Here is a 17,871-nt window from a genome sequence, read left to right as displayed (position 1 = left end):
TTTTGGGCTTTCCTCTGACACCGCCTAGTATATAGGTTCTGGATGGCAAGAAGCCTGGCCCCAGTGATGTACTGGGCTGTACGCACTATCCTCTGTAGCGCCTTACGGTCAGCTGCCGAGCAGTTGCCATACCCGGTGGTGATGCAACCAGTCAGGTTGTTCTCAATGGTGCAGCTGTAGAACCTTTTGAGGATCTGGGGACCCATGCCAAATCTTTTCAGTCTCCAGAGGGGGAAAATTGGCACCACACTGCCAAGTCTCTGACCTCCTCGCTATAGGCTGTCTCATTGTTGTCGGTGATCAGGCCTACCACTGTGGCGTCGTCAGCAAACTTAATGGTGTTAGAGTCGTGTTTGGCCACACAGTCGTGGGTGAACAGGGAGTACAGGAGGGGACTAAGCACGCACCCCTGAGGGGCCCCAGTGTTGAGGATCTGCATGACAGATGTGCTGTTGCCTACCCTTACCACCTGGGGGCGGCCCGTCAAGAAGTGCAGGATCCAGTTGCAGAGGGAGGTGTTTAGTCCTATGGTCCTTAACTTAGTGATGAGCTTTGTGGGCACTATGGTGCTCTTTTATAAACATGTCATGCAATTCTACATAATTTACACGTGTCTCTTCATTGGCCTGGGCTATTGTTTGCATTCAAGACCAAGTCATTTTTATTGCTCTCAGTTTGTCAGTGCCAGAGTAGCCACTCATTTCAGTCATGTGTGTGGTATAATGTAAATGTAAATGACGTAGAATTGCATGACATGCGTTTATAAAAGGATAATTTTTGACATTACCTACACACAAAAAACGGCCCATGTGTGGAAATCCTGCTCAACTGTATGCCACTACGCAAATGCAATTATAGATGCACCCCCAACTAAAAAATTATTCCAGCGGCCATGGTTCTACATGGAACCCAAAAGAGTTCTACCTGAGCTGGAACCCAAAATAACACGTTTGTAACTATTTTCTCTAAGCTTGTACACATCAACATTATATATATAAAAATTGGGGATATAGAGGACACACTGAACTGAACTCTTAGGAGTGTGTCACATATTTAGCTCTATTAAATGAAATGCTGGAGAGATGGCATTTTATTACACACAATTCCATTGCACCACTGCTATTGACCTATATTTTGTCTGACTTGCAAAGTGGCTTTATGATTTCTATGAAACAATTTTGTGACAGCAGGCATGAAAATAAACATACAAAATGTTGTGAATCAATCAATCTTAAAACAGTATGTGTGGCCAAGCTGTGCAATTGTATTGAGGTCATATGCTAATGAAGTGTCTAACCCAGAATGCTCAGTGAAGACATGACACTAGAAAATAGGAAATAAAATAGAAGAAACATTTTGAAATAGATATCCCAAAGCTAACATATTTAGTGTATCTTATGCATTGGTGAAGAACTAGTTCTGCTGTCCAAGAGTCCTATTGTTTATCATAAACATTATAAACACAGGTTCAAATAGGCATCTTAATCTGAGAGAAGCAGACATTGAGTGGATTGTCTGAGCTGTGACTGACATCATATCTGATGAATATGTCTTATCCTGCATACAGTTTTCAGTCTACCTACACACCTTGTGTGTCTTGCTGAACATGTTCTACTAAACGAAGGCTGAAGAAGCATCATTGGCAGAAGTCCTTATTTCAGATGTTACTCTGACACTTAATATATTGAAAATCATATGCACAGTCTCGGTAGATCCCTTGACAGTGCAGCAGTGACGCTGGTGCATAAGAGAAAATTGGGGCAGGGTATTCCTGATTAGTGTGAAGCTAGAGAGGGGTAAAACTGGGTAGACTTAAGACACCACAGCCTGCGTCCCAAATGGCACCCTATTTCCTACATAGTGCACTACTTTTACAGGGCCATGGGGAATAGGGTGCCATTTGGGATATAACCCTGTCTCTCTCTCTCTCTCTCTCTCTCTCTGAAGCCTGAGGACCTCGCCAGCCTTAGCCAACACTCAATATACCTAGATTATTACAACATTAGCACATTATTCTTTTTAAAATTCTTCAAGCTCTGTCAAGTTGGTTGTTGATCATTGCTAGACAGCCATGTTCAAGTCTTGCCATAGATTTTCAAGGTGATTTAAGTCAAAACTGTAACCCGGACCCTTGCCCAAACCCCCACCCGCTTCTCCTTCACCCAAATCCAGACAGCTGATGTTCTGAAAGAACTGCAAAATCTGGATCCATACAAATCAGCTGGGCTAGACAATCTGGACCCTCTCTAAAATTATCCGCCGCCATTATTGCAACCCCCATTACTAGTCTGTTCAACCTCTCTTTTGTATCGTCCGAGATTCATAAAGATTGGAAAGCTGACTCGGTCATCCCCCTCTTCAAAGGGGGTGACACTCTAGACCCAAACTGTTACAGACCTATATCCATCCTGCCCTGCCTTCCTAAAGTCTTCGAAAGCCAAGTTAACAAACAGATCACTGACCATTTTGAATCCCACCGTACCTTCTCCGCTGTGCAATCCGGTTTCCAAGCTGGTCACGGGTGCATCTCAGCCACGCTCAAGGTACTAAACGATATCATAACCGCCATCGATAAAAGACAGTACTGTGCAGCCATCTTCATCGACCTGGCCAAGGCTTTCGACTGTGTCAATCACCGTATTCTTATCGGCAGACTCAATAGCCTTGGTTTCTCAAATGACTGCCTCGCCTGGTTCACCTACTACTTCGCAGATAAGAGTTCAGTGTGTCAAATCGGAGGGCCTGCTGTCCGGACCTCTGGCAGTCTCTATGGGGGTGCCACAGGGTTCAATTCTCGGGCCGACTCTTTTCTCTGTATATCAATGATGTCGTTCTTGCTGCGGCTGATTCCTTGATCCACCTCAACGCAGACGACACCATTCTGTATACATCTGGACCTTCTTTGGACACTGTGTTAACAAACCTACAAATGAGCTTCAATGCCATACAACTCTCCTTCCGTGGCCTCCAACTGCTCTTAAATGCTAGTAAAACTAAATGCATGCTCTTCAACATATCGCTGCCCGCACCCGCCCGCCCGACTAGCATCACTACTCTGGACGGTTCTGACTTAGAATATGTGGACAACTACAAATACCTAGGTGTCTGGCTAGACTGTAAACTCTCCTTCCAGACTCATTAAGCATCTCCAATCCAAAATGAAATCTAGAATCGGCTTCCTATTTCACAACAAAGGCTCCTTCACTCACGCTGCCAAACATACCCTCGTAAAACTGACTATCCCACCGATCCTCGACTTCGGCGATGTCATTTACAAAATGACAGCTCAGCAAACTGAATGCAGTCTATCACAGTGCCATCCGTTTTGTCACCAAAGCCCCATATAACCACCCACCACTACGACCTGTATGCGCTTGTCGGCTGGCCCTCTCTACATATTTGTCGCCAGACCCACTGGCTCCAGGTCATCTATAAGTCTTTGCTAGGTAAAGCTCCGCCTTATCTCAGCTCACTGGTCCCATAACAACACCCACCCGTAGCACTCACTCCAGCAGGTATATCTCACTGGTCATCCCCAAAGCCAATACCTCCTTTGGCCACCTTTCCTTCCAGTTCTCTGCTGCCAATGACTGGAACGAATTGCAAAAATTACTGAATTTGGAGACTTATATCTCCCTCACTAACTTTAAGCATCAGCTATCTGAGCAGCTCACCGATCGCTGCAGCTGTACACAGCCCATCCCCATATTCTTTTTATTTACTTTTTTTGCTCTTTTGCACACCAGTATTTCTACTTGCACATCTCAATCCATTTTAAATGCAGGCTATATCACAACAAAATGTGGAAAAAGTCAAGGGGTGTGAATACTTTCTAAAGGCACTGTTTATACTAGAATCGGCTTCCTATTTCACAACACGCTGCCAAACATACCCTCGTACATACCCTAGCAGTACTGTAGAAACTATATACATTACAACGGAACGATTTGACTAGTGTAATGTTAGCTATCTACGTAGTTGTCTTTGTATCAAGATAAAGGCGTAGTACAGAGTAACTATCGAGGTTAGCTAGCCAGCTACATTTTCTAACATAGTCTACAACGCGCCCACTGCTAGCTAGCTAACCCTACCAGCTAGCTGTATCATTTTTAGTCAATAAGATTTTTTGCAATGTAAGCTTAACTTTCTGAACATTCGAGATGTGTAGGCCACTTGTGTAGCTAGCAGGACTGACTTTGTGTTAGCTAGCCAACGTTTAATTACTTCTGCGTTATGAACTAGACACGGACACGAATGATCCATTGGTAGCTTGTTGTTACCAAGTATTGGTGCTAACCGTGTGTTTATAGGATGCTAGCATGCTAGTTAGCTACGGCATGATAGGACACGGTGCACTAGGTGGGTTTTCACGGAAGAATACTGTACCAAGTTATGTAGCGGAATAAACTAAGTTTGAGCCTATTCCTGGAAACATTGAACCACTGTAGTTTACATCAATTTTAATTTCTAGTGGTAGCTAGAAAAGTTATATTTTAGCGTTTTAGTGTATCAGTGAATTCTTAGTGAGGGAGGCCCTGCTCTCTCGCTTCCCCAGTTGTTTAGTTAATTTTTCATGCCAATCTCCTTTGCATTAGCGTAGCCTCTTCTGTAGCCTATCAACTATGTGTCGGTCTATCCCTGTTCTCTCCTCTCTGCACAGGCCATACAAACGCTTCACATCGCGTGGCCGCTGCCACTCTAACCTGGTGGTCCCAGCGCGCACGTCCCACGTGGAGTTCCAGGTCTCCGGCAGCCTCTGGAACTGCCAATCTGCAGCCAACAAGGCAGAATTCATCTCAGCCTATGCTACCCTCCAGTCCCTCGACTTCTTGGCGCTGACGGAAACATGGATTACCACAGAAAACACTGCTACTCCTACTGCTCTCTCCTCGTCTGACCACGTGTTCTCGCACACCCCGAGAGCATCTGGTCAGCGGGGTGGTGGCACTGGAATCCTCATCTCTCCCAAGTGGACATTCTCTCTTTCTCCCCTGACCCATCTGTCTATCTCCTCATTTGAATTCCATGCTGTCACAATCACTAGCCCATTCAAGCTTAACATCCTTACCATTTATCGCCCTCCAGGTTCCCTCCTCTCCTCCCTTTCTGCATCCTTTGACTCTCTATGTCCCCTATCCTCCCGACCGGCTCGGTCCTCCCCTCCTGCTCCGTGGCTCGATGACTCATTGCGAGCTCACAGAACAGGGCTCCGGGCAGCCGAGCGGAAATGGAGGAAAACTAGCCTCCCTGCGGACCTGGCATCTTTCACTCCCTCCTCTACATTTTCCTCCTCTGTTTCTGCTGCTAAAGCCACTTTCTACCACTCTAACTTCCAAGCATCTGCCTCTAACCCTAGGAAGCTCTTTGCCACCTTCTCCTCCCTCCTGAATCCTCCTCCCCCCTCCCCCCCCCCCCCTCCTCCCTCTCTGCGGATGACTTCGTCAACCATTTTGAAAAGAAGGTCGACGACATCCGATCCTCGTTTGTTAAGTCAAACGACACTGCTGGTCCTGCTCACATTGCCCTACCCTATGCTTTGACCTCTTTCTCCCCTCTCTCTCCAGATGAAATATTGCGTCTTGTGACGGCCGGCCGCCCAACAACCTGCCCGCTTGACCCTATCCCCTCCTCTCTTCTCCAGACCATTTCCGGAGACCTTCTCCCTTACCTCACCTCGCTCATCAACTCATCCTTGACCGCTGGCTACGTCCCTTCCGTCTTCAAGAGAGCGAGAGTTGCACCCCTTCTCAAAAAACCTACACTCGATCCCTCCGATGTCAACAACTACAGACCAGTATCCCTTCTTTCTTTCCTCTCCAAAACTCTTGAACGTGCCGTCCTTGGCCAGCTCTCCTGCTATGTCTCTCAGAATGACCTTCTCGATCCAAATCAGTCAGGTTTCAAGGCTGGTCATTCAACTGAGACTGCTCTTCTCTGTGTCACGGAGGCTCTCCGCACTGCTAAAGCTAACTCTCTCTCCTCTGCTCTCATCATTCTAGACCTATCTGCTGCCTTTGATACTGTGAACCATCAGATCCTCCTCTCCACCCTCTCCGAGTTGGGTATCTCCGGCGCGGCTCACTCTTGGATTGCGTCCTACCTGACAGGTCGCTCCTACCAGGTGGCGTGGCGAGAATCCGTCTCCGCACCACGTGCTCTCACCACTGGTGTCCCCCAGGGCTCAGTTCTAGGCCCTCTCCTATTCTCGCTATACACCAAGTCACTTGGCTCTGTCATATCCTCACATGGTCTCTCCTATCATTGCTACGCAGACGACACACAATTAATCTTCTCCTTTCCCCCTTCTGATAACCAGGTGGCGAATCGCATCTCTGCATGTCTGGCAGATATATCAGTGTGGATGACGGATCACCACCTCAAGCTGAACCTCGGCAAGACGGAGCTGCTCTTCCTCCCGGGGAAGGACTGCCCTTTCCATGATCTCGCCATCACGGTGGACAACTCCATTGTGTCCTCCTCCCAGAGTGCTAAGAGCCTCGGCGTGACCCTGGACAACACCCTGTCGTTCTCCGCTAACATCAAGGCGGTGACCCAATCCTGTAGGTTCATGCTATACAACATTCGCAGAGTACAACCCTGCCTTACACAGGAAGCGGCGCAGGTCCTAATCCAGGCACTTGTCATCTCCCTTCAGGATTATTGCAACTCCCTGTTGGCGGGGCTCCCTGCCTGTGCCATTAAACCCCTACAACTCATCCAGAACGACGCAGCCCGTCTGGTGTTCAACCTTCCCAAGTTCTCTCACGTCACCCCGCTCCTCCGCACACTCCACTGGCTTCCAGTTGAAGCTCGCATCTGCTACAAGACCATGGTGCTTGCCTATGGAGCTGTGAGGGGAACGGCACCTCCGTACCTTCAGGCTCTGATCAGGCCCTACACCCAAACAAGGGCACTGCGTTCATCCACCTCTGGCCTGCTGGCCCCCCTACCTCTGCGGAAGCACAGTTCCCGCTCAGCCCAGTCAAAACTGTTCGCTGCTCTGGCACCCCAATGGTGGAACAAGCTCCCTCACGACGCCAGGACAGCGGAGTCAATCACCACCTTCCGTAGACACCTGAAACCCCACCTCTTTAAGGAATACCTGGGATAGGATATAGTAATCCCTCTAACCCCCCCCCCCCCCCAAAAAAAAAGATATAGATGTACTATTGTAAAGTGGTTGTTCCACTGGATATCATAAGGTGAATGCACCAATTTGTAAGTCGCTCTGGATAAGAGCGTCTGCTAAATGACGTAAATGTAAATCTGTTTTCTAGTCAATGCTCATCTTATATATTTACTGCTGTACACACCTTTTCTATACATATACTGTCCATAATGTCTGTACACAACATCATATACATATATATTTATATTCCCGGTCTCTGACCTTGCTCATTCTAATATTTCAAAATGTATTTTGTTTTATTTTGGGGATCTGCATGTATTGTTTGTATTGTTAGGTATCACTGTACTGTTGGAGCTAGGAACAAAAGCATTATTAGTTTTTGATTTGATTTAAAGATCCTCTGCCATATTAGAAGTCTGAGGTTAGGCTTAACCTCATAAATCACTGGTGTCAGATGCGGCCATAAACAGCAACCTTGAGAGGCAGGCCCGGGTCTCAGCTGGGCTCCCTGAGGAGGAGCTGAGGCCTGGATGATTATATATCTACAGATGATGTTGACGGAGGATTCCTGCATGTGGCGGAGAGAACATAAACACAACGCTGATGTATTCCACATTTGATGACACTGTTTAGAGGGTGGCGAGCCTCCTAAATTATACATGAAAAGGCCACGGAGGAATATGTTTGGTGAACGTCTCTCTCTCCCTAATTCTCCATCTCTCTTCTATTCTCTCTCTCTCTCTTCTATTCTCTCTCTCGCTGTCAGTTAATCACGTGTTCAGGAATAACAGAATGCTCAATGTAATTTGCATCCCTGTGTCCCAAGGGGAAACTTTGACTTATTTTGTGGGGGATGTGGGCTTGACAATGTAGGCTACAGGATGGTTTCAATCAAAGTGGTATGGATGAAAACTTTCCCACATCTGAAAATAAATCAGTGATTATATGGAGAACAATCAAAATGTGCAGCAGAATGATGTTTTCAGACCTAGCAAACAATACTATGAGACATTAGCACAATACATTACCAATATATATCAATCTACACATAAAACCACACTCTATGCATTTAGAAAATGCAACTATGATCGCTCTGTCTAATCACAATAAATAAGCTGTGGTGGAGAGGGCACAGTCATATTCAAACACTCAAATGTTTCTCAACTATCAATAACACAATAATATAATCTATCTACATATTACTTATGCATGATAGGCTCATGGTGAAAGGAAATCAAAAGGAGACCAACACAGTCCAAGAGGATATTGATGTTCAGGCAGCTCAGTGACAATTAGAAAGTCACATGCATAAGGAACAATGCACCAATTAAAACACAAAGGAATCCATTCAAGAAAATGTCGTACATTTGCAGATTTATGCAAATCAAGCTTTCGCACGTTTGTTAACTTGATGTTGCCCGAGGCTGTAGACAGCTCCACACACGAAAGGAAAGGAGGGAGTCAGACCAGCCCACTGCTCAGCACTCTGTACACGAAGGATGGGAGCTGCCTGCCTGCTGCAGCTAGCACAGGGACCATTGATCTATCTGCTCCTCCTCACAGAACAATAGAGGAAACACCGGCGCTGTCTATTATCAATGCAGGTCCAGGGATGACTGAGATAGAGTCTTATACCAACCATTAGGTTGTTTGGAGTATCATTATATCAAACTGGGCTGCTCTGTTCCATTTCATAACATCGGCCATTAACATACGTCTGCCAATAATATTTGTTTCTAAGGGGGGGTCTTAGGGGGGTGTCATTACTTTTCAAAGACAGGGAAATAGAATAACATATTATATTGGGTGCACCCAATAAGTGTTGTTTTTTTTGGTCTGATTATTTTTCAAAGGCAGTTGGTGTATCATCTAAAAAAGCAATTTAATGATTTACATATGGTCTTTCATAACATGGATTCATGAAATCATCACACTCTCACGAAAAGACAAAAGCTGAAATAACGCTGCCCTTGGTTTGACGCTCGCGAGGAGCAGCAAAAGGGATTCATCTGACAGTCTGACAACATAAATCCATCCATTGTCTGCCATAATGAGTCAACATACAGCTTATAGGGACTTAACTTTTTTTTTTAAACACCAAACCTGGGCATGTTTTGGTGCAATTCAAGTCATGCCCTGTGGAGGCATAAATCAGGTTCTTTCACCCTAGTTGTCAATCACAATGCTAAGCTGAATTATTGATAAAAGCGTATTTTATTTACGACTGCGTTTTCCCATGCCGCCTAAAAGTTCACAGAAGCCCTGGCTCTAGCAGAGACAGAGCTGCCAAGGCACCTCACAGAGACAAAGATGCTTTCATCTCCGTTACACGCGGAGGGAGCTGAGGGGTTGTGGGCCCATGTTAGCAGACATCCTTATTATTTATATATAGTATCTGTTGAGATCTTCAAGCATTTTCATATATGTAAAACATTAGCTCTGTTATCTGGAGGAAATTCATGAAGCGGTTCATGCAGTACTTGTACGTCGACAGTGGGAAATCTAACTATATTCATCGGTAAATAATCTCAGTACACCAAACGAAAACATGGTTTGAAGGTGCCTTTGTAGGCTAAAAGCTATATGCAGCTCTCACATTTCAAAGGATAAATTTAGCCTAATTAACTAATTTCATCCTAATGGATACGGATTCCTGCAAGCTAGAAATAGGATCATCATCAGACAAACTTAGAAATGTACTGAATATCTACTGTAAATGAACATCTAATACAGTGCATTGTTTAATGTAGCGGAATGCAAAAAAACGTGAAGAAATATGTAACATGATAGTTTCTCATGTAGTTATTCAAATAAATAAAATGAATCATTCTAGTTCTGTGGTTATACTAAATCAACACTTAGCGATTGATTCATACTGAATCTGAGGAATATTTTTTTTACAGTATTACAACTTCTCTGACTAATGGTCTGACAAAATGAAAACATATACCACAATGGTCATTTCATCAAAGAGTTCCCCCCCCACATTAAAACTGGTTGCCATAGTGATGGCAGGCATAGAGCAGCATGATGGAAATCATTTGTTGAGAATTTATTCAGAGAAAGACGACATGCCCAGACTCGTAGGAATGGGAAAAGAGGTGCTCTTGATTTTCCTCTGAATCAAAATAAACAGTTGATCAAAATTCACATCCAATTGAAAAAAATGCCTTGAAAAAGATGTGCAGGCCCATTATCAATGAGAGTGCATCAAAATAGATAGGATGCGTAACTATGCTACTGTGTTTATGACATTCAGACACACTATCAGAGTTGTTAACATACTGTAATAAATTGTTGGATTCCAGGGCAATATATGTATGTGGACCTCCAGTAATTAACAGTGCAGGTAAAAGTACCCAATTGTCATACTTGAGTAAAAGTAAAGATAACTTAATAGAAAATGACTCAAGTGAAAATGAAAGTCCCCCAGTAAAATACTACTTGAGTAAATCAAAAGGTATTTGGTTTTAAATATACTTAAGTATCAAAAGTAAAAGTATAAATCATTTTAATTTCCATATATTAAGCATATATTATTATACCAGAGGGCACCATTTTATTTTTTCCTATTTTTTGTTTGTTTACGGATAGCCAGGTGCACACCCCAACATCATTTACAAACGACGCTTGTGTGTTTAGTGAATCCGCCAGATCAGAGGCAGTAGGGATGACCAGGGATGTTCTCTTGATAAGTATGTGAATTTGACAATTTTACTGTACTGTTACTGTACTTTTGGGTGTCAGGGAAAATGTATGGAGTAAAAGGTACATCATTTTTTTAGGAATGTATTGAAGTAAAAGTTGTGAAAGATATAAATGGTACAGATACCCCCAAAAAACTACTTAAGTAGTACTTTAAAGTACTTTTACTTAAATATTTTACACCACTGGTAAATAACAGTTCATGTCAGGTCCAAGTCATTTGTTTTGTTTCCAAATAGAACCATCACTTCAAGCTCATCAAGATGAAAGGAAAACACATTTCAAGTCAACCCGTAATAAGCTGGAGAGAGAAAGCACATTCCACATTGATGTCATGTCAACATCTCATGGGAGCCTGATCCCAAACCCTGAAAAACCCAGCAAAGCCTGTACATAGCCAGACCAAAGACACTCAAGGAATAGTCATATCAAAGATGCAATTCTGTTGATATTTGTGCTGTGTGCTTAAAGGCCCAGTGCAATACTGTGAGACCGGCTGAAAACTCCATCCCAACAAAACAGGCAGAAGTTTTGCCCTGCCTGGTGACATCAACGGTCGGTAAATTAGTTAATAGACCAATAAGAAAGAGTGTTCCAAACCTCTCTTCCAATAACAGCTAGTTTTCAGTTTTCCCCTCCCCACTCAGACCACTCCCAGACAGTCCTGGGAAAAAAAATTATTGAGAAATTGCTCTCTGCTAAGAAGCTATTTTTGTTTCTTTTTGACAATTTTAATTGGAAAAAAAATCACACTAAGGTACATAATTGTTACTCATAAATGATTTGATAGAGAGAAAAAAAATGGTTGCATTTGGCCGTTAATTTAATACTGGCATATACAGTATAGTAAGTCTATAGAATGGATTGACGTGGTCTTCCAATTTCAAGAGGGGTGAACATTAGTTGAGACATTAAAAGGTGAGAAAATAGGAATACCATCAGATCAATATTTATCTAAGACTGATTCAAAAAAAAGTTTCATTGTTGTGATCTTGTTCCCTGAGGACATGCTTCCGAAACAGAACATTCCAACTGATCAACAAGATATGGACCGCTGATCTAAAGCACCAGCTACTCCCTCCCCCCAAAAATCTTCTAGCCTGACCTGTTTTACAAGTCAGTATGAATGGAACTGCGGGCCACGTTTAAAGGAAAGCATGAATCCCTGTCATTCCCACAACTGTTGGCTCTGAATGTGAAACTGTGAGAAGACTACTCACCCGCGCCAGAGTCACACAGGGACATTCAACTCTGTACTATTATCTTTAAAAAGTTGCACTACCTTCCCTCTAAATCTTTAATGAACCACATTCAATGTGCCCAAGCCATCTATGCTACAGTTTTTTAATAGCAACGCATGGCAGATTCAGTTATTCAAAAGGTACCAACATTCAAAGGCTCAGTTATTCAAAAGGTAAATACATTTAAATCAAATTTTATTGGTCACATACACGTGTTTAGTGGATGTTATTTTGGGTGTAGCGAAATGCTTGTGCTTCTAGCTCCGATAGTGCAGTAATATCTAACAAGTAATATCTAACAGTTTCATGCTGCTCTGACATATATATATATATATATATATATATATATATATATATATATATGTCAGAGCAGCATTGGACTAATATACAGTGGCATGGTATAGAGTACAGTATATACATCTGAGATGCGTGATGCAATATTTACACATAATTAAAGTGACTAAGATAACACAAAATAGTATAGAGTACAGTTTACACATATGAGATGAGTATTGCAAGATACAGAGATATTATTAAAGTGGCTAGAGTTTAATTTCCTTAAAGTGGCCAGTGATTCCTAATCTATGTCTATAGGCAGCAGCCTCTGATGTGCTAGTGATGGCTGTTTAACAGTCAGTGGTGTAGTATAGAATACAGTATATACATATGAAATGGGTGATGCAATATGTAAACACAATTTAAAAGTGACTAAGATACCGTAGAATAGTGTGTGTAGGCAGCCGCCTCTGATGTGCTAGTGATGGCTGTTTAGCAGTCCGATGGCTTTGAGATAGAAGCTGTTTTTCAGTCTCTCTGTCCCAGCTTTGTTGCACCTGTACTGACCTCACCTTCTGGATGATAGCGGGGTGAACAGGCAGTGGCTCGGGTGGTTGATGTCCTTAATTATCTTTTTGGCCTTTCTAAGGAATCGGGTGCTGTAGGTGTCCAGGAGGGCGGGAAGTTTGCCCCCGGTAACATAATTTTCAATGTTCTTTAATGTTCTCTTAAGCACAACAAATTAGTAACATATGTGTACGAATTGGATTTGTAACATATCATACAAATATATATTTTTCAATATATACAGTATATATTTTTTTATACAGTGCCTTAAGAAAGTATTCAGACCCCTTGACATTTTGTTACAGCCTCATTCTAAAATGTATATAAAAAAAAGAAAACCTAATCAATTTACAAACAATACCCCGTAATGACAAAGCAAAAACAGGTTTAAGAAATGTTTGCTAATTTCTAACCATGTTTAAACTGAAGGATCACATTTGCATAAGTATTCAGACCCTTTACTCAGTACTTTGTTGAAGGACCTTTCTCAGCGATTAAAGCATCAAATATTTTTGGGTCTGACGCTACAAGCGTGGCACACCTATATTTGGGGGAGTTTCTTCCATTCTTCTCTGCAGATCCTCTCAACCTCTGTCAGGTTGGATGGGGAGCGTTGCTGCACAGCTATTTTCAGGTCTCTTCAGAGATTTTCGATTGGGTTCAAGTCCGGGCTCTGGCTGGGCCACTCAAGGACATTCAGAGACTTGTCCCGTAGCCACTCCTGCGTTGTCTTTGCTGTGTGCTTAGGGTCAGTGTCATGTTGGAAGGTGAACCTTCGCCCCAGTCTGAGGTCCTGAGCGCTCTGGAGCAGGTTTGTCAAGAATCTTGGTGTACATTGCTCATCTTTGCCTCGATCCTGACTACTCTCCCTGCCGCTGAAAAACATCCCCACAGCATGATGCAGCCACCACCATGCTTCACCGTAGGGATGGTGCCAGGTTTCCTCCAGACGTGACTTTTGACATTCAGGCCAAAGAGTTCAATCTTGGTTTCATCAGACCAGAGAATCTTGTTTCTCATGGTCTAAGAGTCTTTAGGTGCCTTTTGGTGGAGTGCTGCAGAGATGGTTGTCCTTCTGGAAGGTTCTTCCATCACCACAGAGGAACTTGAGAGCTCTGTCAGAGTGAGAATCAGGTTCTCCCCCAATTGCTCAGTTTGGCCTTGATTCCAAACATCTTCCATTTAAGAATGGAGGCCACTGTGTTCTTGGGCACCTTCAATGCTGCAGACATTTTTTGGTACCCTTCCCCAGATCTGTGCCTCAACACAATCCTGTCTCGGAGCTCTACGGACAATTCCTTAGACATCATGGCTTGGTTTTTGCTCTGACATGCACTGTCAAATGTGACCAATGGAAACAGGATGCACCTGAGATCAATTTTGAGTCTCGTAGCAAACGGGCTGAACAGTTACGTAAATAAGGTATTTCTGTCTTTTTTATACATGTGCAAACATTTCTAAAAACCTGTTTTCGCGTTGTCATTATGGAGTATTGTGTGTAGATTTGAGGATTGAAAAAAAATGTAATCCATTTTAGAATAAGGCTGTAACGTAACAAAATGTGGAAAAACTCAATGGGTCTGAATACTATCCGAAGGCACTGTATGTATGTATGTATGTATGTATGTATGTATGTATGTAAACTTCCGACTTTATATATATATTATATATCAGTTGTATTAGTTGAAGTCAGAAGTTTACATACACTTAGGTTGGAGTCATTAAAACTTGTTTTTCAACCACTCCACAAATGTCTTGTTAACAAACTATAGTTTTGGCAAGTCGGTTAGGACATCTACTTTGTGCATGACGCAAGTCATTTTTCCAACAATTGTTTACAGACAGATTATTTCACTTAATCACAATTCAGTGGGTCAGAAGTTTAGATACACTAAGTTGACTGTGCCTTTAAACAGCTTGGAAAATTATGTCATGGCTTTAGAAGCGTCTGATACTGAGTTTAAATGTATTTGGCTAAGGTGTATGTAAACTTCCAGATTCAACTGTATATGTATGTAATATATATATATATGTGTTAGTACCAGTCAAAAGTTTGGACACACCTACTCATTCAATGTGTTATTTAATAGTTTTGTTGTCTTCAATATTATTCTACAATGTAGAAAATAGTAAAATAAAGAAAAAACCTTGAATGAGTAGGTGTGTCCAAACTTTTGACCGGTACTTTATTTATAATATTTGCAGGACGTAACATATCATACAAAACGGATGACGTAGTACACAATTTGACGACGTAGTACCCAACAAAAACGTGGTCCACATTTGGCCCATGAGCACCACTTTCAAAACTACAGACTGGAATTATACAAAAGTTTGAGAGTGCATATTTAACTATGTAACAAGACATGTACTAATTAAGTCACATTCCTGTGAGGACAGGTTGCTGACGGATTGGATAGACAAACAGATGGATTAGGGAGGAAAAAAAAAACATTGCCAAGATAAGGGAGCCCCACTCTTGCCTCACAGATCTCAATCACTTTGTTGGAATGAGTTTGGGTGTGCGTGTATGTAAGAGTGTGTGTCTCAGTGGCTCCTTCCTGTTTGGCAAAAGAGAATGGTTGAGGCACAACAAAGAGGGCATAGCTGGATAACGAGACACGCTGCCATATTCCAACCCACCACATCACTGGCACAGCATGTCTCCCCAGCTGCTGCCAACACTGACGTCCAATTACATGACCTTTGCTATCTAACCCATTTTGATAAGGCATTGAATAATCAGCCTTGCAATTATACCTCAAATCTAAATTCACAATCCACTAAGACTATGTTTTGCTCTCTAAAATGGCGCCCAGTATACTACTGCTCGGTAAAGCCTGTATTGTGTCTGTTGAAGAAAATAAATGCACATCCACCAGAGGCCTTTTCAGCCATTATCTACAAGGCCGTTGGGTGTTTCACAGCATCAAAAGCCATTGGAAAACTCCATGCATCTCATATGCTGTAGATTTTGAAACATTGAAGCATGTATTGAGGACCTTATATCATCTTATTGCCATCTCATAATGTTCCTGACTAAATAACAGCCAGAATGCACATCACAGATGGTACAATGTGTTTGCGTCAATTTCATATTTATACCAGAAGCTGGATCTGGTCTAACCCTTCCATCCCGACTCAGGTTGTTCCTATTTAATAAGCATTCTATATTGAGAAGACCAGTTGTCAGTCTGAATATCAAGATCAAATCTTACCATCGGATGTTATAATAAGAGCTTTTGCAGCAAAACTGCAACAGCTGAGCAAGCTTTTAATGGAATCTCACAGCCATAAATCCAACATGTCAACCCAAACAGAAGGCAGGTGACATCACATGTCTGTATTCCGCGGCAAAACATGTTACACAGTACAAAAGAGACAATAGACTTAGTCTTACCTTAAATAAAAGATGTAGGTATGCTGTAGCGAATTGTCTCTATTCTGTGAAAGAAATACATGTACCGTAAATGAGCCTGGAGTGAATGATTATTTCCAGAAGCAGTGTAGCAACCAGGGTGCCACATAAAATCAAGCTGAAAGTGACTGTAAAATGTAACCACCAATGAACTCGAGGTGATATAGGTAATAGAATACAGTGCATTACATTACTTTTCACTGGGAAGGACTGTAAAGATTGACCTGTTGGAAATTATATGTTTTCATTAATCCTTTCAATAATAGTCACAGAAACATGCAAAACAACTACTGTAAATTGTTCTGTTAAAAGCCAGACCTGCATTTCACACACGCGCGCGCGCACACACGTACACGCACGCGCGCGATATGCAATATGTCATGTACAAAATACACACAGATCATTTCCGACGGGTCCTGGACAAGATCGAATAGCATGCAATCTGAAGGCAGAAATTATTTAGTTCCAACACAAAGACAATCATACGTCAATGAAAACTGTGATCAAACATGATTTAACTCTATGCCAGATCACTAGCGGTTCTGGGGGGGGGGGGGGGCAGTGGACCCCTTGTGGCCCCCCTAAATGTGGAGTATGAAATAATTTTTACCTAACAAATTTTTGCTATCGTTCTTTTTCTACATCCGTTTTTAGACAGTGGCAACGCGGAACACTAATTTAATCCACACATTTTCTATAGGGACGGCTTTAGGCGGAACACAACAGTATCGTACCACATGAAAAACGATATGCCAACAATAACGTCTCATGTAACTGGCCCCAGCTTGGCCCCCCCAGTTGAAATGGTCTAGAACCGCCACTGTGCCAGATTGCTAAGGATAATGATCCTCAAGTTGCGGCACTTACCATTCATTTCGTTTTTCAGCCTTTATAAGCAATCACTGATTGTTCAATGTTGTCCTTCTCTCAGAGTAACCTAATTAAGCGAGCAAATTATACGCTTTTTTTAAAAGAATGTAATTCACTCCATTCATAAAAAAAAGCTCCAGTATTGCAGTAATACATAATTGAAGTGCACCGTAATGAAGATTTGCCGACCCGGCATAGTTGTGTCGCATCCAAGTGCGCGTTCATAGGCAGTTCTTCCGGCTGCTCGTGGAACATTGAGGGTGTTCGATTAATCTCGCCCGGGCGCCCTTGTTGCTGTGTTTTGCATCGGCTGAAAGTTGATTGCATTCTATTCAAAGCCCACTGCGATCGCGGCTTAAAACCAAAGTAACGTAATTAATAGGATTCTGTGTTTCCCATGCAAAAGTGATTGCTTTATCTGCCTTCCCAATGAAAAATTGTTAGAAAATGGAAATATTTATTTTATGGAAAATATATGTTGTATGTTTCTGGACGATGCACCATGCTGCTGCCTTCACAAAATGACCAAGTGGCACAGATTACTGTTCAATTTGAGAAGGGGGCGCCTCCCTCCACGCTTTCGCCTGTTGGGCCATTGCCTGGTGCCCGGCAGTTTAGCATAATCGAATCTGCCTAATGGTGCGCGTCAGTCTGACAGCTACATC

The 17,871-nt window shown here is 42.7% G+C and overlaps 1 protein-coding gene across 1 annotated transcript in view; it reads right to left on the bottom strand.

The window, feature by feature from the left end:
- Positions 1 to 17,434, bottom strand: part of csrnp3 (cysteine-serine-rich nuclear protein 3) — an 85,925-nt gene extending 68,491 nt beyond the window's left edge. The window contains exons 1-2 of the mRNA XM_029703273.1: positions 17,204 to 17,434; positions 16,319 to 16,362 (exon numbers count right to left, since the gene is read on the bottom strand). The gene's annotated coding sequence lies outside the window, so the exon portion shown is untranslated. The remainder of the gene's footprint in view (positions 1 to 16,318; positions 16,363 to 17,203) is intronic.
- Positions 17,435 to 17,871: the final 437 nt, after the last annotated feature.

The sequence above is a fragment of the Salmo trutta genome, chromosome 20, assembly GCF_901001165.1.
Source record: "Salmo trutta chromosome 20, fSalTru1.1, whole genome shotgun sequence".
Lineage (NCBI taxonomy): Eukaryota > Metazoa > Chordata > Actinopteri > Salmoniformes > Salmonidae > Salmo > Salmo trutta.
This window is presented reverse-complemented; position numbering and strand designations above follow the sequence as displayed.